The sequence below is a fragment of the Schistocerca gregaria genome, chromosome 11 (assembly GCF_023897955.1).
Source record: "Schistocerca gregaria isolate iqSchGreg1 chromosome 11, iqSchGreg1.2, whole genome shotgun sequence".
Lineage (NCBI taxonomy): Eukaryota > Metazoa > Arthropoda > Insecta > Orthoptera > Acrididae > Schistocerca > Schistocerca gregaria.
The window spans coordinates 59,399,617-59,424,081 of NC_064930.1; the positions used below are offsets into that span (position 1 = coordinate 59,399,617).

General features: G+C 45.4%; 1 long non-coding RNA gene across 1 annotated transcript in view; it reads left to right on the plus strand.

The window, feature by feature from the left end:
• Positions 1-24,465, plus strand: part of LOC126295412 (uncharacterized) — a 50,912-nt gene that overhangs the window by 21,071 nt on the left and 5,376 nt on the right. Inside the window, exons 2-3 of the long non-coding RNA XR_007552485.1 lie at positions 2,359-2,440; positions 21,207-21,251. This is a non-coding gene — a long non-coding RNA (uncharacterized LOC126295412). The remainder of the gene's footprint in view (positions 1-2,358; positions 2,441-21,206; positions 21,252-24,465) is intronic.

Sequence of the window (24,465 nt, forward strand, 5' to 3'; positions counted from 1 at the left end):
GTTCTAATCCTAAATCGATTAACCATAAATACACCTTCCCTGTTTGCTAACAATATTTCGCAGTTATATATAGTTTATATGTACATAAACAGATTAAGTATATTAAAAACACAAAAGCTGTACATATCCATACATTTATTACAACAACATGTAAAAATCTGAAGCAAATCAGTCATATACTTTTTGAAATTTTTGTTGACAGTGTTTCCTCTCTATATATGATATATGTCTTTTTATATTATATGTATTGTAAATATATATATATAAACACATGCATATTTGCATGCAACATTTGTGGCAAAATTTTGAAACAACCTTAGAACAACATGTGGAGGCTTAAGATTTTGAACAAAATAACGCTTTCTTTTGTGTATACATTTCCGCTATAATTATTATTTGTGTATAATGGTACTCCAATGGGTGTATGAAAAGCTGCTCGTATTTGAGTACAACATTGTGTCAAATGCTCGATGCAATCAGTGAAGAGCTTTTGGAGATATATGATTTTCAACAAAAAATCATTTACATTCTGTTTATATATAGATTGTCACTAGGTTAAAACATATTCACATATTACAGAACTGATTATTGAGTACCATTGATTATGGCACAAAGGCGCTAAAACATGTTTGGGTTTATATAAAAAACAGTTGTTAGCGTGACAGGAGGAACAGATATTCATTCATTTTATCTTCACTGTTACTGGAGAACTGAAAATACAAATGATGAATATCACTGAAATCTTCACAACATTAAACGTACAATTATTAACTGATAGATTTACAGAACTTTGAGTAGAATAGTGTGTTTTACAAGTAGAGGAAAAATCATAGTGGAATTCTAAGCTCAGTTCCCATGATCACAAAAAATAATGAGTTGAGGCTGTGTCCGCCTTTTGGCAAGTACACGATTGCTGTTTTTCTTTAATATGCAAACATGTTTCACCACAGTTGTGGCATCCTCAGTATGTCTTTTTTTACTTTTCTGAAATACCTGTATGCAGATTATGCTCTGGTTGTTAAATACGTTACATCGGATTTTTGTTGTTATTTACATTAGATATGTACTTTAGCCTCTATTTTACATTGTATGTGTCCTGTGGCTGCCAACTGAAATCAGGTGCAGATGTAAATCGGTACACCATGTGAACTGCAACCATAAGGGATGTAAAGATATTGTCTGTATTTAATTTTTGTTTGTAACAGAACCATTAAACTATTTGTATATGCCCATTTCCGGCTGTACCACTGGTGTATTTGGCTTTCCCTGAGCTGTTGCTGACTTGTGTCTGTGGGCCAAACATGTTTTTGTTGCTTTGTATAATTAAGACTGATCTGTAGACATCAGTCAAACATTTTCGTTAACCTTTGGAGTGGAGAAGTATTAAATAGCAACAAAATCCGATGTAACATGTTTCCTAACCTACACAGTATCTTTAACTGTGTATTTCAGAAAAATAAAATAAAAATTGACACTGAGGATTTCACAACAGTGGTAAGAGATGTTTGGGTGTTACAGCAAAACAATAATTGTGTACTGAAGTGCAGCATATGACCAACAGCTGTATATAGTTAAGAATGAACTGGTAACCTGTTATTGTGGTTCTGCATCAGCTGTATAAAATTTCAGATGAAATGAAAATATGTGCCAGACCAGGGATTGAACTTGGATTTCCTACTTGTCGTGGGTGGTCGCCTCAACCACTTCTGCTAATACACCAGGGTAAGTAGAGATTTGGGCCACTCCTGGAAGCATGCTCGGATAGCCGAAGTGGTCAAGGTGGCCGACCCCGACAACTGGGAAAATGTAGGTTTGAGTCCTGGTCTGGCACAAAGTTTCATTTGAGCTCATGCGGAACCATATCGCAATTTGCGAGTTCGTTCTTAGTAACTCTGTAGTTGCAAAAAGGTGGAGCCGTCATCAACTCATTATTACAGACAAAAAATTCCACACAACCAAAAGTTTGGAAAATTTGGTTTTCTACACAATTTTGCAAAATATGTTTTTCAAACAATTAGTTCCAAGTAACAATTAATTTCATACTAATCACAAACACTTTGAGCGCTATTTTACATTTAATTGGTTGCTTTCTTTTTATATTATGAAATATGCTATAAAACAGAATCAATATTGTGTAGTTTTTCAAACAATTTCAAATGACATCAGTTCTGCTATAGTATCAAAATACGAATGCTTTTAAATGAAATGGCGTTTTTCATACACATACAACATGAAATAACGAAACATACATGTGGCATCGATTATTGAAGACTATATTGAATGGTAAACTAAGGCAGTCTGGGTGTGGCACATTACACTGTGTGCTACTACACGGGTTTCTCCTCGCTCTGTTCACAGATCGTGCGCCTTGAGGAATGTGAACGTGACCGTGGTTGCCCGTCGCCCCCACAGCACTGCTAGGGCGCTGCCTGTCCTCAAGGTGAGTACACTACGTCTACATCTACATCTACATCTACATCTGTACTCAGTAAGCCACGTTGCTCTTCTGAACCACTGCCACTTCCCTCCCCCCCCCCCCCCCCCCCCTCTTTCCTGTTCTAGTCCCAAACAGTTTGCTGGGAGACCAATTACTGATAACCATCAGTGCAGGCTCGAAACTCTCTATGGTTTTTTCGTGGGATATATGTAGGAGGGAGCAACATGTTTGTTGATTCTTGTAGGAACATAAGATCTCTTGCAGCGTCTACCGCTGGAATTGGTTGATCACACCTGCCACACATTCGTGCTTCCTACATGAATCTGTAACAAAAACCCTGCTCTTCTTTGGATCTTCTGTATGAGCCTATGAAATCCCATACTAACGAGCTACACCCAAGTAGTGGTCGAGCGAGAATTTTCTGAGCTACTTCCCTTGTCATGGACCACATTTACTGAGGACGACTCCTTAAGTAATAGAACCCAGTAAGTTGTCCTCGATGGTGAGTGTTCATCGGAGGTGAGGGTATCATCTGGAGTGCCCCAAGGAAGTGTGGTAGGTCCGCTGTTGTTTTCTATCTACATAAATGATCTTTTGGATTGGGTGGATAGCAATGTGGGGCTGTTTGCTGATGATGCTGTGGTGTACGGGAAGGTGTCACCGTTGAGTGATTGTAGGAGGATACGAGATGACGTGGACAGGATTTGTGATTGGTGTAAAGAATGGAAGCTAACTGTAAATATAGATACAGTAAAAACTCGATTAACCGTCACTCTTTAAACCGTCAGTTTGTGTTAATTGTCACTGCTGTAACAACATAATAATACTGTCATAACAGAATGCTCTAAGGTGCAGTGACGCGTTGTCTTTGTTTATTTACTCTCTTTTAGTGGGAAGTGAATGTACCCGCCCGCCGTAGAATGGTACATAAAATATGACCTTCAGTTGACGTGCTAACACATCTCCCCCTTTTCTTGTCTTTGCCTCACTTGTGAGTCAACAATCACAACTGGATCGGTTTCCAGTTGTGGCGAGAAGTCTGTAATCGTCGCAGTGCATCTAGCGGGCTGTGCCGAGTTACGTGTTTTCCACTTGAATAAGCTTTATTGACTAATATTTAACACTACCGTATTTAGTGCAGGTGTGTGTGATACAGTGACTTGGTAAAATGTCGGAAAAACGTAAACGTGTTGTTTTAGGACTTAATCAAAAACTTGAAATTATAAAGCGCTTAAGAAAGGGCGAAAATGCGACAAGTGTAGCGCTGATTTATGGTATTGGAAGAACAACAGTTAACGATATAAAACGTGATTCTGATAAAATAGAACAACATGTGCCAACAATGCAGAGCATGGATGGAGATGTGCAAACAAGAAAGACAATGAAACCTGCAAAATACACTCCTGGAAATTGAAATAAGAACAACGTGAATTCATTGTCCCAGGAAGGGGAAACTTTATTGACACATTCCTGGGGTCAGATACATCACATGAACACACTGACAGAACCACAGGCACATAGACACAGGCAACAGAGCATGCACAATGTCGGCACTAGTACAGTGTATATCCACCTTTCGCAGCAATGCAGGCTGCTATTCTCCCATGGAGACGATCGTAGAGATGCTGGATGTAGTCCTGTGGAACGGCTTGCCATGCCATTTCCACCTGGCGCCTCAGTTGGACCAGCGTTCGTGCTGGACGTGCAGACCGCGTGAGACGACGCTTCATCCAGTCCCAAACATGCTCAATGGGGGACAGATCCGGAGATCTTGCTGGCCAGGGTAGATGACTTACACCTTCTAGAGCACGTTGGGTGGCACGGGATACATGCGGACGTGCATTGTCCTGTTGGAACAGCAAGTTCCCTTACCGGTCTAGGAAGGGTAGAACGATGGGTTCGATGACGGTTTGGATGTACCGTGCACTATTCAGTGTCCCCTCGACGATCACCAGAGGTGTACGGCCAGTGTAGGAGATCGCTCCCCACACCATGATGCCGGGTGTTGGCCCTGTGTGCCTCGGTCGTATGCAGTCCTGATTGTGGCGCTCACCTGCACGGCGCCAAACACGCATACGACCATCATTGGCACCAAGGCAGAAGCGACTCTCATCGCTGAAGACGACACGTCTCCATTCGTCCCTCCATTCACGCCTGTCGCGACACCACTGGAGGCGGGCTGCACGATGTTGGGGCGTGAGCGGAAGACGGCCTAACGGTGTGCGGGACCATAGCCCAGCTTCATGGAGACGGTTGCGAATGGTCCTCGCCGATACCCCAGGAGCAACAGTGTCCCTAATTTGCTGGGAAGTGGCGGTGCAGTCCCCTACGGCACTGCGTAGGATCCTACGGTCTTGGCGTGCATCCGTGCGTCGCTGCGGTCCGGTCCCAGGTCGACGGGCACGTGCACCTTCCGCCGACCACTGGCGACAACATCGATGTACTGTGGAGACCTCACGCCCCACGTGTTGAGCAATTCGGCGGTACGTCCACCCGGCCTCCCGCATGCCCACTATACGCCCTCGCTCAAAGTCCGTCAACTGCACATACGGTTCACGTCCACGCTGTCGCGGCATGCTACCAGTGTTAAAGACTGCGATGGAGCTCCGTATGCCACTCACTGGCTGACACTGACGGCGGCGGTGAACAAATGCTGCGCAGCTAGCGCCATTCGACGGCCAACACTGCGGTTCCTGGTGTGTCCGCTGTGCCGTGCGTGTGATCATTGCTTGTACAGCCCTCTCGCAGTGTCCGGAGCAAGTATGGTGGGTCTGACACACCGGTATCAATGTGTTCTTTTTTCCATTTCCAGGAATGTATGATGAGTTGGACACTGCAGTGTACCGATGGTTTATACAAGCAAGAAGTCAGGGGATTAGACTTTCAGGGCCTATAATAATGGCTAGGCTGTTGAAATGAACAACAAACTTGATGGTGACTCGTCTTTTAAAGCAAGTATCGGATGGCTCGACAAGTTTAAATTTCGTCATGACATTCGCCAGCTTGATATCAGTGGAGAAAACTTTTGTAGCTATTGTACGGAAGTTTTTATCATGTAATAATTAGTTTTATTTGTTATTGCAATCGTGTTTGTTTTCGCTCCGAAATATTATTGTATTACTGCGAGAGTGATATGTGTCTATACATAAAGTAATTGATTGAGGTTATGTTTTGGAGGAACACAGTGTTTGTGTTATCCGTCTATTTGTTCAACCGTCACGATCACGGTCCCGAAGATGACGGTTAATCGAGTTTCCGCTGTAAATGTAAATTAATGCAGATGAATAGGAAAAAGGAATCCTGTAATGTCTCAATACTCCATTAGTAGTGTAGCGCTTGACACAGTCACGTCGATTAAATATTTGGGCGCAACATTGCAGAGCGATACGAAGTGGGACAAGCATGTAATGGCAGTTGTGGGGAAGGCGGATAGAATTTTGGAAAGATGTGGTTCATCTGTAAAGGAGACCGCTTATAAAACACTAATACGACCTATTCTTGAGTACTGCTCGAGCGTTTGGGATCCCTATCAGGTCGGATTGAGGGAGGACATAGAAGCATTTCTGAGGCGGGCTGCCAGATTTGTTACTGGTAGGTTTGATCATCACGCGAACGTTACGGAAATGCTTCAGGAACTCGGGTGGGAGTCTCTGGAGGAAAGGAGGCGTTCTTTTAATGAATAGCTACTGAGGAAATTTAGAGAACCAGCATTTGAGGCTGACTGCAGAACAATTTTACTGCCGCCAACTTATATTTCGCCGAAAGACCACAAAGATAAGATAAGAGAGATTAGGGCTTGTACAGAGGAATATAGGCAGTCATTTTTCCCTCGTTCTGTTTGGGAGTGGGAGAGAAGATGGATGTTGTGGTACGAGGTACCATACACCGTATGGTGGATTGCCGAGTATATATGTAGATGTAGATATGTAGATGTAGATTTTTACAATTCCTCTCAGTCTGGCATCTGCGTTTCATGTAATTCATTATATGTTGTCGCTCCACTTTAAATTGCTCTGTACGTATACTCGTAGATATTTTATGGAGGTAAATGCTTCCAGTGATTGTTCTGCAACCGTGTACATTTACTTCTACATCTACATCCATACTCCGCAAGGCACCTGACGGTGTGTGGCGGAGAGTACCTTGAGTACCTCTATCGGTTCTCCCTTCTATTTCAGTCTCGCATTGTTCGTGGAAAGAGGGATTGTCGGTATGCCTCTGTGTGGGCTCTAATCTCTCTGATTTTATGCTCACTGTCTCTTGGCGAGATATTCGTAGGAGGGAGCAATATACTGCTTGACTCCTCGGTGAAGGTATGTTCTTGAAACAACAAAATCCCGTACCGAGCTACTGTGCGTCTCTCCTGCAGAGTCTTCCACTGGAGTTTATCTATCATCTCCGTAACGCTTTCGAGGTTACTAAATGAACCTGTAATGAAGCACGCTGCTCTCCGTTGGATCTTCTCTATCTCTTCTATCAACCCTATCTGGTACGGATCCCACACTGCTGAGCAGTATTCAAGCAGTGGGCGAACAAGCGTACTGTAATCTACTTCCTTTGTTTTCGGATTGCATTTCCTTAGGATTCTTCCAATGAATATCAGTCTGGCATCTGCTTTACCGACGATCAACTGCGTTCTGTTATCTAGGAGCTCATCAATCCAATCACACAATTGGTCTGATAGTCCACATGCTCTTACTTTGTTCACTAAACGACTGTGGGGAACTGTATCGAACGCCTTGTGGAAGTCAAGAAACACGGCATCTACCTGTGAACCCGTGTCTATGGCCCTCTGAGTCTCGTGGACGAATAGGGCGAGCTGGGTTTCAGACGACCGTCTTTTTCGAAACCCATGCTGATTCCTACAGAGTAGATTTCTAGTCTCCAGCAAAGTCATTATACTTGAAGATAATACGTTTTCCAAAAACTGATCAGAACTGGCACAAACTGATCAGCCACCACATTATGAACACCGCCCTACTATAGATATAAAACCATCCAGGCAACAGCAGCGTCACCTGGCGACAAATGACTCCCAGTCATGACTGATTGTGTTCCCTGTGTGTAGAATGGGGTAGGCATGTGATCTATCTGAGGTTGATAGAGGGCAGACTGTGATGGCCCAGAAGCTCGGCACTAACATATCGGAAAATGAACCACTTGTTGGGCGTTCAAGGGTAGGTGTGGTGAGTGTCTCTAACACGTGGCAAAACCAAGGTGAAACCACATCCAGGCGTCGTGGAGTTGCACGGCCAACCCTCGTTACCTCATATCGGATGTTGTAGCCTGGGCAAACTGGTAAAACAGGTGGCGAACTGTGGTGGAACTAACATCAGACTTCAAAGCTGGGCAGAGTAGCTCCGTATCTGAGGAAACAGTGCACCAAACACGCCTAACGATGCACCTCGACAGCCAATCAGCCATGCATGTTCCAATGGTAACACCACAACATCAGCAAGTATGACTGAAAGGGGCTGGCTCTGGCTCTCAGCACTATGGGACTTAACTTCTGAGGGCATCAGTCCCCCAGAACTTAGAACTACGAGGGTCGGTCAAAAAGTAATGCCTCCCATTTTTTTTCTACTTAAAAAAATTAAGTTAAGTGAAAAATTCGAATTTGGCGCCATTCCTCAAACCTTCTTCTGCAATCCACTGCAGTAGTAACTTTCTGTGTCAACAGGTGGCAGCACAGCAGAAGTTTGTAAGATGGCCGACATCGATGTTCGTTTGAGACAGCGTTGTGTGATTGAATTCTTGAATGCAGAAGGTGAAACGCCCATACGCATTCATGAAAGACTGAAGAAGGTGTATGGTGTTGTGACAGTGGATGTCAGCACTGTTAGACGATGGGTTCGTCGTTGTAAGGAAGCTGAAGGGCAAACACCGTTGACTGACGAAAAGCGGAGCGGCAGGCCGGTGAGTGCAGTGACTCCACACAACATTCAGCAAGTTGATGACATCATTCGTGGTGACCGTCGGGTGACTGCAGATGAAGTGTGTCGCATTATTTCTCTTAGTAAAGGCAGTGTGATCACGATTATTAAACAATTGGGGTACTCAAAAGTTTGTGCACGGTGGGTTCCAAGAATGTTAACCGATCAGAATAAAGAGGCAAGGAGAACAATAGCCTCCCAAAACTTGCAGCGCTTCCGTTTGGAGGGAGATGAGTTTCTGAAAAAAATTGTGACCGGGGACGAAACATGGGTGCATTTTTTTGAACCCGAATCAAAGAGGCAGTCAATGGAGTGGCGTCACACAAGCTCGCCGAGGAAGAAAAAATTCAAAACTGTGCGATCGGCAGGGAAAGTTATGGCAACAGTTTTCTGGGATACAGAGGGTGTGATTCTGGTTGATTTTTTGGAGCAGGGATGCACAATAAATTCTGTTCTGTTAAATTTCCTGACAATTAAACGTAGAAAAAAATAGGAGGCATTACTTTTTGACTGACCCTCGTACTTAAACCTAACTAACCTAAGGACATCACACACACATCCATGCCCCGAGGCAGGATTAGAAACCTGCGACAGTAGCGGTCACGCGGTTCCAGACTGTAGCGCCTAGAACAGCACGGCCACTCCGGCCGGCCATTTAGATAATACCGTTGTGTTGCATCGTTTTCACTTGTCTTATGGTGCATAGGCAATATCGCCTTTCAGGTAGAGGAAATTAGTTGCATCAAGGTATTTTACTTTCACTGTGATACTTCAACTGTTTTTAAAGGGTTTTGAGAGATAGTGCTGGAAAGTAAGTTCAGCAATACTGTCATACCAGTCTTCGCTCATTTACTTCATGGAAGCTGACCCCTCACAAGACCTGTTACGTAGCTGCAGATAGTAGGGTTTGCATTATTTTCTGAAAGAGAACCCATATAGGGACTCTGACCTACGTGAAGAAATCCAACGGAGTAAACAGAAGTGAAAAGACAAATACGGAACGAGACGGTGTAAGGCGCTGCAGTCATGGACTGTGCGGCAGGTCCCGGGGGAGGTTCGAGTCCTCCCTCGGGCATGGGTGTGTGTGTTTGTCCTTAGGATAATTTAGGTTACGTAGTGTGCAAGCTTAGGGACTGATGACCTTAGCAGTTAAATCCAATAAGATTTCGCACACATTTGAACGTATTTTGAAAGGAACAAGACGAATTATGTCAAGCAATTGCACCTTGTAGTCAAAAGGCTGTGTTAGGTCTCATCAGAATCAGCTTTTATTACGACAAAATGTAGGCTGTGATGAACTAAGATTGGTTAATTAGTTGCATGTTCCATAGAACACTTGAACGATTCTTTTATCGAATTGATGTGGAACAATCAGTTTACACGAAATGTGTACAAGATTAGTGTTAACATTAATTAATACATTCTAGTCCCACTCATGCAGTTACACACGAAAACAATGTTTCTTTCTGGCTACCAGCTTTTAAATAGAAATTCGTCAATGAAATTGAAAGAGTTTTCCGAAAGAAATTATTTTAAGCTTTGCTACCTGTGAGACATTTTATGTTATTGGGGAAATGATAAAAAATTTTATTGCTGCATATTGAACTTGTTTTGAGCCACTGACAGCTTTAAGAAAGGGTAATAAATTTACTCCTTCTAGTGTTGTAGGCATGGATATTACTGTTCTTCTCAAATTGTGATGCATTATTTACAACGAATTTAATTAACGAATATATGTATTGTGCTGATGGAGTTAATGTGCCTAGCTCCTTGAACAGATACCTACATGATATCTGTTGTGAAAAACACATTTTATTTTTAGTGCTCGCTTTTGTGCAATCAATACATTCTTTCTAAGTGATGAGCTACCCCAGAAAATTATTCCATAAGATATTATTGAGTGGAAATATGTAACATATGTCAGAAGTTGATTCCTTTGTTTCCAAGATTAGAAATTATAGGAAGAGTAAAGGTAGCTGAATTTAATTGTTCAAGTATCCTTTGATTTGTACACCGAAAAATTTTGAGCATTCTGCCCTCTGTATTGTCTCTTGCTCATATGCTACATCAGCTGTTGGTATGACTCTCTTTATTGTACAGAAGTGAATACAGTGCGTTTTTTCAAAATTTAGGGAGACTCCATTTGCTAAGAATCACTTCATAATTGTCTGGAAAATGTTATTTACGTTTTTTTCTGCTGCTTTCTCTCTATTGGAATTTATTATAACACAAGTGTCTAGTGTCATGTGCAAAAAGTAGCAATTCTGCTTTGTCGGTATTAGTGCCAGGTCATTCATGTCTGTAAGGAATAGGAGCGGACCCAAAATTGAAAATGTGGGAGTCTCTTTGTGACTTCTGCCCAGTCACTAAAATTGTATGCCCTTCTGACACTGAATCATTCAGCATTGTGTTTGCTAAGTATGATTCAAACTAGTGTGCCATGAAAGCATCAGTTCCATAAAGCGTGACTTTTCCTAAGAAATTAACAGGATCTGCGCAGTCAAACACCTTGGAAAGATCGCAAAAAATACCGACTGACGATATATATTATTATTTAAGGCTTGTACTATTTCATTACTGAATGTGTAAATAGCATCCTTACTTGAGCATACCTTCTGGGATCCAACTGTGATATGCCAAGTAAATTATTTCCATTTAAGTAGGTGACTACTGATGAGTACATATTTTTTGGAATATTTTGGAAACAAGATGCCAGTAAGGAAAGTGGGCGATAATTGTCTGTCTTGTCACCTCTCTCATGATGCGGTTTAAGTTACCTGTTTTAACCTGTCTGGAAAAGTTCCTTGTGTTAGCAATGGACTGTATGTATATCTATGGACATTACTTGTTAAGCTGGGACAAGTTTTTAGAATTCTGTTTGAAATTCCATCGACCCCACGTGATCTTTTGTTGTTTAGAATTTTTGTACTAATTGTTTTAATTTCATTGAAGTATACTGTTGCTACTTCTAGTTACTCAAAATTTTGGGGAAATACATTTTTAATACACTCCTGGAAATTGAAATAAGAACACCGTGAATTCATTGTCCCAGGAAGGGGAAACTTTATTGACACATTCCTGGGGTCAGATACATCACATGATCACACTGACAGAACCACAGACACATAGACACAGGCAACAGAGCATGCACAATGTCGGCACTAGTACAGTGTATATCCACCTTTCGCAGCAATGCAGGCTGCTATTCTCCCATGGAGACGATCGTAGAGATGCTGGATGTAGTCCTGTGGAACGACTTGCCATGCCATTTCCACCTGGAGCCTCAGTTGGACCAGCGTTCGTGCTGGACGTGCACACCGCATGAGACGACGCTTCATCCAGTCCCAAACATGCTCAATGATCCGGAGATCTTGCTGGCCAGGGTAGTTGACTTACACCTTCTAGAGCACGTTGGGTGGCACGGGATACATGCGGACGTGCATTGTCCTGTTGGAACAGCAAGTTCCCTTGCCGGTCTAGGAATGGTAGAACGATGGGTTCGATGACGGTTTGGATGTACCGTGCACTATTCAGTGTCCCCTCGACGATCACCAGAGGTGTACGGCCAGTGTAGGAGATTGCTCCCCACACCATGATGCTGGGTGTTGGCCCTGTGTGCCTCGGTCGTATGCAGTCCTGATTGTGGCGCTCACCTGAACGGCGCCAAACGCGCATACGACCATCATTGGCACCGAGGCAGAAACGACTCTCATCGCTGAAGACGACACGTCTCCATTCGTCCCTCCATTCACGCCTGTCACGACACCACTGGAGGCGGGCTGCACGATGTTGGGGCGTGAGCGGAAGACGGCCTAACGGTGTGCGGGACCGTAGCCCAGCTTCATGGAGACGGTTGCGAATGGTCCTCGCCGATACCCCAGGACCAACAGTGTCCCTAATTTGCTGGGAAGTGGTGGTGCGGTCCCTTACGCCACTGCGTAGGATCCTACAGTCTTGGGGTGCATCTGTGCGTCGCTGCAGTCCGGTCCCAGGTCGACGGGCACGTGCACCTTCCGCCGACCACTGGCGACAACATCGATGTACTGTGGAGACCTCACGCCCCACGTGTTGAGCAATTCGGCAGTACGTCCACCCGGCCTCCCGCATGCCCACTATACGCCCTCGCTCAAAGTCCGTCAACTGCACATACGGTTCACGTCCACGCTGTCGCGGCGTGCTACCAGTGTTAAAGACTGCGATGGAGCTCCGTATGCCACGGCAAACTGGCTGACACTGACGGCGGCGGTGCACAAATGCTGTGCAGCTAGCGCCATTCGACGGCCAACACCGCGGTTCCTGGTGTGTCCGCTGTGCCGTGCGCGTGATCATTGCTTGTACAGCCCTCTCGCAGTGTCCGGAGCAAGTATGGTGGGTCTGACACACCGGTGTCAATGTGTTCTTTTTTCCATTTCCAGGAGTGTATATTCCCCGGTGCTTCAACTGAAGCAATTAATCCTAGATTTGCTGGTACTGTTAGGAACTGACTGTTAATTTGCAACTTGTGAATTATCAGTCACAACATTGTCATTTAGTTTACTTGATTGGTGTCTTGTACAATAACCAGCTGTCCTGTCTCCTGTGTGACAGTATCCCATACAGTTTTGATCTGTCCACCTGCTTAGCTGAGTGGTAATGTGCTTGCCTCCCATGCACTTGGTCCAAATTCGATTCCTGTCCGGGTTGGCGATTTTTCTCTACTTGTGGGCTGGGCGTTGTGTTATCATCATTTCATTCTCTTCATAGGCTGCAAGTCGCCCAATGTGATGCCAAATGAAATAAGACTTGCACTTGGCGGCCGAACCCGAATGGGACATCCCAGCCAACAATGCCATATGATCATTTGCATTTTTTCACAGTTTTAATCTAATTCATCTTCTTCTTGCGCTACTGCCTTTGACCCACATCGTGCGCAGGGTTGGCAGAGTAAAGTACGGATGGGGCATGGTTCATTTAAGGGGTGGCGAGATGCCCTTACTGCCCCCACCAACACCCTCCGGGACTGAATTAGTGTACCCCGGCTGTCTATGTCTAGTGTTAATCACGGAAGACTGCGAATGAGTTTCAGATGTGTGCGAGTTGTGTAACTGAGGTGGGATGTTGGGACCAGCCCAATATTCACCTAGTGGGATTTGGAAAACCGCCTAAAAACTACATGGAGGCTGGCCGGCCCACTGGTCCTCGTCGTAAATCGCCAGGCGGAATCCAGTGCCGGCGCGCCTACCGGAGTCCCGAAAGCAGCGCATCACCGGTCTCAGCTAACCTGGCAGGTGTTTTAATCTAATTGTCTGCGCTAATTATTTCTGTCAGGATGTGCAGAGTTCTGGATATATTAATAACTTCCATTACAATACCACCGAGTTCATTGTCATGTGTGAGTAACGCTAGATCATGACTTACTCCGGCCCTCACATAAATTTCCTTTTTCCTGTTACATGAGATTTTAATTCGCTTAGCTATCCACGAATTCGCTGTGAAGCATTCGATTAGTTATAGAGCGAAAGAGGCCCTATTCTGTATCGTTCATACCGATCGGTGTAGTAGGTTAGTCTCGGTAGTGACGTCATTTTCGGTTCTTTATCGAAATGTCCTGTTCAGTAAGCTTCTGAGACCTGTTACCGAACGGTCCTCGCACCGATTTTACGACAATTGTACCGATAGGTTTCGGATTTCGGTCTGGCCCTGCCGATCGGTGAGCTATGGTTTATGTACACATATAATTTGTTATTTTAAACATATTTAGCAGTTTTAGCTTTCGATTTAGTGATTCTGTTACTAGAGAATCACCAGAGGACGCACCTGATTGGAAACTGAGTTTGTAATGGACTATTTTCTTTTGTTAGAAATATGGTTAGGTTAGGTTGTTACTATAAATGATTACATAAAAAAAGTTTTCGGTCAATATTCTCTCAAAATACGTGTTATTTTTATGCAAATAAGAGTTTAAAGATCATTAAATATCAAGACATTGAGTGTGAACTGACGTTAATAGTGACTGTGTCCTTTTTCGCACAAATGGTTTAGTTAGTAATTATCCAAACGTGTTTACAACTTTCAAGTAAGAATAGAAAGCAATTCTGTGAAGCCTGATATAGGAAACCTTCCAAACTATCTCGCATTTATGCCTTGTGCAGCACCGTTTCGCAACGAAGTCATCCTGCTTTCCTCTACACAATAGTACAAGAATTGTTCGTTACGGTTCTGTTGTTTGGCGTGGATAAGTGGTTAGCGCGTGGGAGTGCCATACGAAAGGAGACGTGTTCGCGCACGGATGGCTGCAAAATTTGTTTTTTCCTCTCCATATATGCAAGATATCGTGAGACATTCTTATTCGCGTATTTTTTTCCGCCGTGTTCGTTATTACTTACATGTAAGAGCGCTCTTCCTCAGTAATGATTTCGTGATTTGTGTGCTTTTAAAAAACGAAATATGAGCTTGCTGGAGATGAAATTGCTGCGAGTGAAACAGCCTATAGTGACCTTTATATTTTTTTTCTTGTCAGAAATAATTCACCATTTTTTCGGAATATGTAGCGATTTTGGAGTATGCGGTTAGACAGGAATCCAAGAGCGCAACTTAAATTACTGGGAATCTAACTAGCAGCAGTAATCTTCATAATCTTGCTTCTCACAAGTATTTATCTGCGATCGAATCCTCAACAACAGTAGATAGAGGTGAAAGATCTCCGCCGTAATATTTTTAGACTGGAGCACCATATACGAAACATTTTCATACATGAAATGCATGTTATAAACTTCGACGTACTGAAGGAACTCTCGAAAATGCGTTTTTAAAATTTTGTTTTTAAGACCCAAATTGTTGACGTATCAGATAGGGGAGTGGGCTACTTATTCATTTTGATCTCTAGGAGCGAGTCACAACCACATGCTGTTTATCGTCTAATTCTTTGAAACTCTCAGAATTGTTTTTTGGGGTGTTTTTATATATTTATTAGCACAATGTGGTACTACACAGTATTCCTAAGTCATTTTCCGAAACGTAAAATCTGAAACGCGATGTCAGTCTGAATGAGAGAGTAAGATAACATAATGCGGCGTTTACGACAATCTGCAGAATGCAGTCAAATACGCTATCGTTATTATGCATGCATGGAAACATGCGGTCAGGGAAACTGTAAAAATTTCTGTGCATTTCAGCTGAGGATCATGGAAATGGATATCCTGCGGCTGATACTGTTAAGAAGGAGGCAAGAGCGATGAAGGCGTGCACGTCAGCTTGTAAGTAGGCTGTTAAGGTTTTTTTATTGGTAACGGCGCCGCCACTGGCTATGCCGTGTGCAGTCTGTGGCTGGTTGCCATTGTTTAACACTCGCCATTGTAGTGTTGGGCAGCGACAGCTGGATGCTAACAGCGGGTAGCGTTGCGCAGTTGGAGGTGAGCCGCCAGCAGTGGTGGACGTGGGGAGAGAGATGGAGGAGTTTTGAAATTTGTAAGAATTGGTGTCATGAACTGATATATATATATATATATATATATATATATATATATATATATATATATATATATATATATATATATATAATGACTATAAACGTAAATACATTGTTTGTTCTCTATTAAAACCTTTCATTTGCTAACTGTGCCTCAGTACTTAGTGACTTCGTAGTTTAAATCTTTTATTTAGTTGGCAGTAGTGGCGCTCGCTGTATTGCAGTAGCTTCAGTAACGAAGATTTTTGTGAGGTAAGTGATTTGTGAAACGTATAGGTTAATGTTAGTCAGGGCCATTCTTTCGTAGGGATTTTTGGAAGTCAGATTGCGTTGCGCTAAAAATATTGTGTGTCAGTTTATGCACAGTCTTGTATAAATTGTTCTAAGGGGACGTTTCAAGCTCAATGTGGCGTCATGCGTTACGGCAACGTAAACGCAATTGGAAGAATGGCGCGCCTGTGTCATGTGCTACCAACTTTGTGCCCATGGTGCTGTGCTCGCTGCAGTGTGCATGCGCGGATCTGCGGCTGCTTGCTTTCGATTGGCTTGCACAACGCGAACCGACAACAGCGTTTCGGTTCTCCATACCCGAACGGTATCGCTACCGAAATGCAGACTGTCTAATGCAGGGACTCTAATTCGAGTACTAGACTGTTCGGTGCTCTGGAGTACCGAAACGACGGGCACAATGGCGGAAAGATACAGAATAGGCACCCTGGCAATCGATCTTTGTTTTACGAATGGATCGGAGAGTTGAACTGAATCACATCACACACTTACTTCTTGAAGCACTGCTTCCATCTCGTCCGCACCTCCGATATTCCGTGCAAGTTCCTCTTGGTCAGCGCTGGAATCCGCGCACCCACATACTGGGACAGGATAAGAACATGTAAACACTAAAAACACAGCACATTACCGTGCCCAGCATGGTATGGTTATCAAAACAGCCTCTAATCGTCTTGGCTTGGATAAAGACACGTTCTGTAAGGTGTTTCAGGGAATATTACACCATTCTTCCCGCAAAATAGCGGCAAGGTCAGGTAACGATCATGGAGGTGGATATCAGTCACGCACCATTGTGTCCAAAGCAGACGACAAAGGCCCAATAATGTTGAAATCTGGTGACTTTGGTGGCAGGCAATTGCTCTACCATCTGAGCTACCCAAGCACGACATTGAATATGATGGTGTTGCCAAAGCAGCGAAGCAATGAATTGCGTCTGACATCAAGTAGCTCAGCAACGTAGGAGCCGAAATTCTGCTCTAAATAATACTTTTAATACCGCCGCAAAAGAATACACTCCTGGAAATTGAAATAAGAACACAGTGAATTCATTGTCCCAGGAAGAGGAAACTTTATTGACACATTCCTGGGGTCAGATACATCACATCACACTGACAGAACCACAGGCACATAGACACAGGCAACACAGCATGCACAATGTCGGCACTAGTACAGTGTATATCCACCTTCGCAGCAATGCAGGCTGCTATTCTCCCATGGAGACGATCGTAGAGATGCTGGATGTAGTCCTGTGGAACGGCTTGCCATGCCATTTCCACCTGGCGCCTCAGTTGGACCAGCGTTCGTGCTGGACGTGCAGACCGCGTGAAACGACGCTTCATCCAGTCCCAAACATGCTCAATGGGGGACAGATCCGGAGATCTTGCTGGCCAGGGTAGTTGACTTACACCTTCTAGAGCACGTTGGGTGGCACGGGATACATGCGGACGTGCATTGTCCTGTTGGAACAGCAAGTTCCCTTGCCGGTCTAGGAATGGTAGAACGATGGGTTCGATGACGGTTTGGATGTACCGTGCACTATTCAGTGTCCCCTCGACGATCACCAGACGTGTACGGGCAGTGTAGGAGATCGCTCCCCACACCATGATGCCGGGTGTTGGCCCTGTGTGCCTCGGTCGTATGCAGTCCTGATTGTGGCGCTCACCTGCACGGCGCCAAACACGCATACGACCATCATTGGCACCAAGGCAGAAGCGACTCTCATCGCTGAAGACGACACGTCTCCATTCGTCCCTCCATTCACGCCTGTCGCGACACCACTGGAGGTGGGCTGCACGATGTTGGGGCGTGAGCGGAAGACGGCCTAACAGTGTGCGGGACCGTAGCCCAGCTTCATGGAGACGGTTGCGAATGGTCCTCGCCGACACCCCAGGAGCAACAGTGTCCCTAATTTGCTGGGAAGTGGCGGTGCGGTCCCCTACGGCACTGCGTAGGATCCTACGGTCTTGGCGTGCATCCGTGCGTCGCTGCGGTCCGGTCCCAGGTCGACGGGCACGTGCACCTTCCGCCGACCACTGGCGACAACATCGATGTGCTGTGGAGACCTCACGCCCCACGTGTTGAGCAATTCGGCGGTACGTCCACCCGGCCTCCCGCATGCCCACTATACGCCCTCGCTCAAAGTCCGTCAACTGCACATACGGTTCACGTCCACGCTGTCGTGGCATGCTACCAGTGTTAAAGACTGCGATGGAGCTCCGTATGCCACGGCAAACTGGCTGACACTGACGGCGGCGGTGCACAAATGCTGCGCAGCTAGCGCCATTCGACGGCCAACACCGCGGTTCTTGGTGTGTCCGCTGTGCCGTGCGTGTGATCATTGCTTGTACAGCCCTCTCGCAGTGTCCGGAGCAAGTATGGTGGGTCTGACACACCGGTGTCAATGTGTTCTTTTTTCCATTTCCAGGAGTGTATTTCATATTATTCCGCAGATCTACGCCCAGATGTTTAAATGACGTGACTGTGTCAAGCAGGAGACAAGCATTGCTGTACCAGAACATACTGTGTTTCCAACTGACATTTTGCCCAACTCGTCTTATATCTCCCTACAGTCACACATCTAGGACACCTTGTCGTACACCTCTACATCTACATCCATACTCCGCAAGCCACCTGACGGTGTGTGGCGGAGGGTACCCTGAGTACCTCTATCGGTTCTCCCTTCTATTCCAGTCTCGTATTGTACGTGGAAAGAAGGATTGTCGGTATGCTTCTGTGTGGGCTCTAATCTCTCTGATTTTATCCTCATGGTCTCTTCGCGAGATATACGTAGGAGGGAGCAATATACTGCTTGACTCTTCGGTGAAGGTATGTTCTCGAAACTTTAACAAAAGCCCGTATCGAGCTACTGAGCGTCTCTCCTGCAGAGTCTTCCACTGGAGTTTATCTATCATCTCCGTAACGCTTTCGTAATTACTAAATGATCCTGTAACGAAGCGCGCTGCTCTCCGTTGGATCTTCTCTATCTCTTCTATCAACCCTACCTGGTGCGGATCCCACACTGCTGAGCAGTATTCAAGCATTGGGCGAACAAGCGTACTGTAACCTACTTCCTTTGTTGTCGGAGGCATCATCAGCAAACAACCGCAGATCGCTGCCCACCCTGTCCGCCAAATCGTTTCTGTATACAGAGAGCAACAACGGTCCTGTCACACTTCGCTGTTGCACTCCTGATGTAATCCCCGTCTCCGATGAACACCCGCCATCGAGGACAACATAATGGGTTCTATCACAAGTCTTAGAGCCAGACATACATCTGGAAGCCTATTCCGTACACACGTACCTTCGTTGCCAGTCTGCAGTGCGGTACCATGTCGAATGCCTTTGCGTTTACAGTATTCCGCCTTTCCTTGTACGCAGGGCGGCAGGTCATAACCCCTCTTTCACAGCAGACAGCTCTCAGTTCCGGCGCCGACTTGAAAACAAAAACGACCGTTAGTGACTTGTCGGACTGAGTGCGCGAATAACTCCACAGGGGCGCCACAATAGACCTGCTTGCTCCGAGAAGTCGGTTGAGGTGACAAAGTCGCTCGTGCCTCTGACGAAAATTGAAAATAATACGTCTCGACACCACTAGCAGTGACGCTCACCTCGCGACTCATATTGTTCGAACTGCTTGATCGCCACAAGTCTGCCGACTCGATGGCTGATATACACCACTGGCCATTAAAATCGCTACACCACGCAGATGACGTGCTGCAGGCTCAAAAATTTAACCGACAGGAAGAAGATGCTGTGATATCCAAATGATTAGCTTTTCAGAGCATTCCCGCAACGTTGGCGCCGGTGGCGACACCTACAACGTGCTGACATGAGGAAAGTTTCCAACCGGTTTCTTATACAGAAACAGCAATTGACCGGCGTTGCCTGGTGAAACGTTGTTGTGACGCCTCGTGCAAGGACGAGAAATGCGTACCATCACGTTTCCGACTTTGATAAAGGTCGGATTGTAGCCTATAGCGATTGCGGTTTATCGTATCGGGACATTGCTCCACGCGTTGGTCGAGATCCAATGACTATTAGCAGAATATGGAATCGGTGGGTTCAGAAGCGTAATACGGAACGCCGTGCTGGATCCCAACGGCCTGGTATCACTAGCAGTCGAGATGACAGGCATCTTATCCGCACGGCTGTAACGGATCGTGCAGCCACGTCTCGATCCCTGAGTCAGCAGATGGGGACGTTTGCAAGACAACAATCATCTGCACCAACAGTTCGACGACGTTTGGAGCAGCACGGACTGTCAGCTCAGAGACCGTGGCTGTGGTTACCCTTGACGCTGCATCACAGACAGGAGCGCCTGCGATGGTGTACTCAACGACGAACCTTGGTTACACGAATGGCAAAACGTCATTTTTTCGGATGCATCAAGGTCCTGTTTACAGCATCATGATGGTCGCATCCGTGTTTGGCGACATCGCGGTGAACGCACATTAGAAGCGTGTATTCGTCATCGCCATACTGGCGTATTACCCGGCGTGATGGTATGGGGTGCCATCGGTTACACGTCTCTGTCACCTCTTGTTCGCATTGACGGCACTTTGAACAGTGGACGTTACATTTCAGATGTGTTACGACCCGTGGCTCTACCCTCCATTCGATCGCCGCAAAACCCTACATTTCAGCAGGATAATGCACGACCGCATGTTGCAGGTCCTTTCTGGATACAGAAAATGTTCGACTGCTGCCCTGGCCAGCACATTCTCCAGATCTCTCACCAATTGAAAACGTCTGGTCAAGGGTGGCCGAGCAACTGGCTCGTCACAATACGCCAGTCACTACTCTCGATGAACTGTGGTGTCGTGTTGAAGCTGCATGGGCAGCTGTACCTGTACACGCCATCCAAGCTCTGACTCAATGCCCAGGTGTATCAAGGCCGTTATTACTGCCAGAGGTGGTTGTTCTGGGTACTGATTTCTCAGGATCTAGGCACCCAAATTGCGTGAAAACGTATTCACATGGCAGTTCTAATATAATATATTTGTCCAATCAATACCCGTTTATCATCTACACTTCTTCTTGGTGTAGCAGTTTTAATGGCCAGTAGTGTATCAAATAATGACAATTTTTTTCTGTCTGTTTGCAGGAGTTACGCATCCGCTTGCCAGTGCTCAAAGTAAAGTGCCAGAAGGTGAGTAGCCCAGCGTCTCTGCACTACGTCTGCTTCACCCTGTGTAGGGATACAGACTTCCACCCGCTCTACAATATTACTGAATATATTCATGTAGCTGCTCTGCACTTCCTTATAAAACGACTCGAAACATACGAGTGGAGTTATCAAAAACAGGCGTCGCAACATTTACTATCCGGTGAACATTGGCAGTATACAGGGTGAGTCACGAGGTTTTCCCCCGGTTTCTGGAGGGTATTCCTCAGGTTATTTTGAACAAAAAATGTAAATAAAGTAATGGGATCAGATCCATAATTAAGAGGCGACAGTAATTGAAAAACTCAGGAAAATGGCAGATAAAAAGTTTTATTGTACGATTTCACTATCAAAAATGGGCATAATTATTACTTTAAACGATTTTCTAGCAGTCTATTGCATTGAGAGTGGATTTGAAGGAAGTGTTCAAAATTTCCTCCCTGCATTTGAAGACAAACATTGGAACGGGAGTGAACCGCGCGAGTAGCATTTTGTAATTTCACACGCTCGTGCCATATTGACGTTGCGGCATCGAAAATGCGTTGTATCAATTCTTCTCGCGTTTCCGCCTTAGCTTCGTACATGATGTCTTTCATCCACCCCCAGATGCAGTAGCCAGTCGGTGTGGCCGTGCGGTTGTATGTGCTACCGTCTGGAACCGCGCGACCGCTACGGTCGCAGGATCGAATCCTGCCTCGGGCATGGATGTGTGTGATGTCCTTAGGTTAGTTAGGTTTAAGTAGTTCTAAGCTCTAGGTGACAGATGACCTCAGAAGTTAAGTCCCATAGTGCTCAGAGCCATTTGAAACAGATGTAGTACTCTAGGGGTCTTAAATCTGGGAATCTGGCAGGCCAGTTGATAGGGTCGCCACAACCTATCCATCGATGTGGGAATTTCTGATGAAGATAAGCTGTTACCACACGGTGGAAGTGTGCAGGTGTCCCGTCGTGTTGGATGAACATGTAGCGTCTTGTTTCCAGAGGAACATCTACAATAAGCTGTGGCACATCTTCTCATAAAAAGTTACCATACATCTGACCATTTAAATTTTCCCAGGAGAATAAAGGGCCCCAGTAACTTGGTCACACACAACAGCACACCAGACATTGACAGTGAACCTGTGTTGAAACTAAGATACTACCGTGGCATGGGGATTTTCTTCTGCCCAGACTTTCATGTTGTTCATGCCAACTCTTGTAAAGGTTGCGTCATCAGTGGACATTATGATAGAATTACAAAAGTGCAAACAGTTGGCACAATCATGTCCCTCTGGATGGTGAACTTTCTGCACATGCAAAGGATACAGTCCATTCTCATGAAGAATCCTACACATCCTTAGATTGTGAAACGTTCAATCTGGTAGCTAGACGTCTTATACTTGAACGAGGACTGAATTAAGAACTTTTTCCTCTTCTTGAACGTCGCAATGTCTTTCGGAGTGAATTCGAATACTGGGAATAGTACCAGTTTGTAGCAATGTTCGATATGTTCCACTAAATGTTTTGGCATTCTGTATCTTACGATTAGGATACCGACAGCGATATTCGGCAATGGCAGCTTTCTCATTACCGACACAGAAGCCCAAAATTTACACCATCTCTCTATACTCTTGCGATGAAAAACTGTGCGGTATCGCAAAGTGTACTGTACACAAGAGAATAACAGTAATCAGTGACTGCAGTATCAACAACGTGGTTGTTACGCAAACGTACCACTCGCTGCACATGTCTACCTAAGACTGATCGTGTGGCCTGTGAACACAAGTATAGCTCCTTAATTATGGATCTTATCACATTATTGTAATTACATTTTTTGTGCCTAAAGAGGCGTTCGCCGAGCTTAAGTCTTGGTGGTGACTTAGTACCTATGTACCGCATTTTTAAAATGTGAGTACGCCTACTCAGGCTGTTTCAGTTCTATTTCTAGATCATGCCCTCGTAGACATACCATAGAATCAGGTTTATCTTCTGAAGAAGGCGCAATTACTTGGGCTGAAACCTAGGTAAAGGTTGGTTTCATTTCCGCAATCCAGGTTCAAATTCAAATGGCTCTGAGCATTGTGGGGCTTAACATCTGAGGTCATCAGTCCCCTACAACTTAGAACTACTGAAACCTAACTAACCTAAGGACATCACACACATCCATGCCCGAGGCAGGATTCCAACCTGCGACCGTAGCGGTCGCGCGGTTCCAGACTGAAGCGCCTAGAATCGCACGGCTACTACGGCCGGCCCGCAATCCAGGCTCATAGTTACTTCCTGGCAGATTAAAACTGTGTGCCCGACCGAGACTCGAACTCGGGACCTTTGCCTTTCGCGGGCAAGTGCTCTACCATCTGAGCTACCGAAGCACGACTCACGCCCGGTACTCACAGCTTCACTTCTGCCATCACCTCGTCTTCTACCTTCCAAACTTTACAGAAGCTCTCCTGCGAACCTTGCAGAACTAGCACTCCTGAAAGAAAGGATATTGCGGAGACATGGCTAGCCACAGCCTGGGGGATGTTTCCAGAGTGAGATTTTCACTCTGCAGCGGAGTGTGCGCTGATATGAAACTTCCTGGCAGATTAAAACTGTGTGCCCGACCGAGACTCGAACTCGGGACCTTTCCCTTTCGCGGGCAAGTGCTCTGCCATCTGAGCTACCGAAGCACGACTCACGCCCGGTACTCACAGCTTTACTTCTGCCAGTACCTCGTCTCCTACCTTCCAAACTTTACAGAAGCTCTCCTGCGAACCTTGCAGAACTAGCACTCCTGAAAGAAAGGATATTGCAGAGACATGGCTTAGCCACAGCCTGGGGGTTGTTTCCAGAATGAGATTTTCACTCTGCAGCGGTGTGTGCGCTGATATGAAACTTCGAGTCTCGGTCGGGCACACAGTTTTAATCTGCCAGGAAGTTTCATATCAGCGCACACTCCGCTGCAGTGAAAATCTCATTCTGGAAACATCCCCCAGGCAGTGGCTAAGCCATGTCTCCGCAGTATCCTTTCTTCAGGAGTGCTAGTTATGCAAGGTTCGCAGGAGAGCTTCTGTAAAGTTTGGAAGGTAGGAGACGAGATACTGGCAGAAGAACAGCTGTGAGTATCGAGCGTGAGTCGTGCTTGGGTAGCTCAGATGGTAGAGCACTTGCCCGCGAAAGGCAAAGGTCCCGAGTTCGAGTCTCGGTCGTTCACACAGTTTTAATCTGCCAGGAAGTT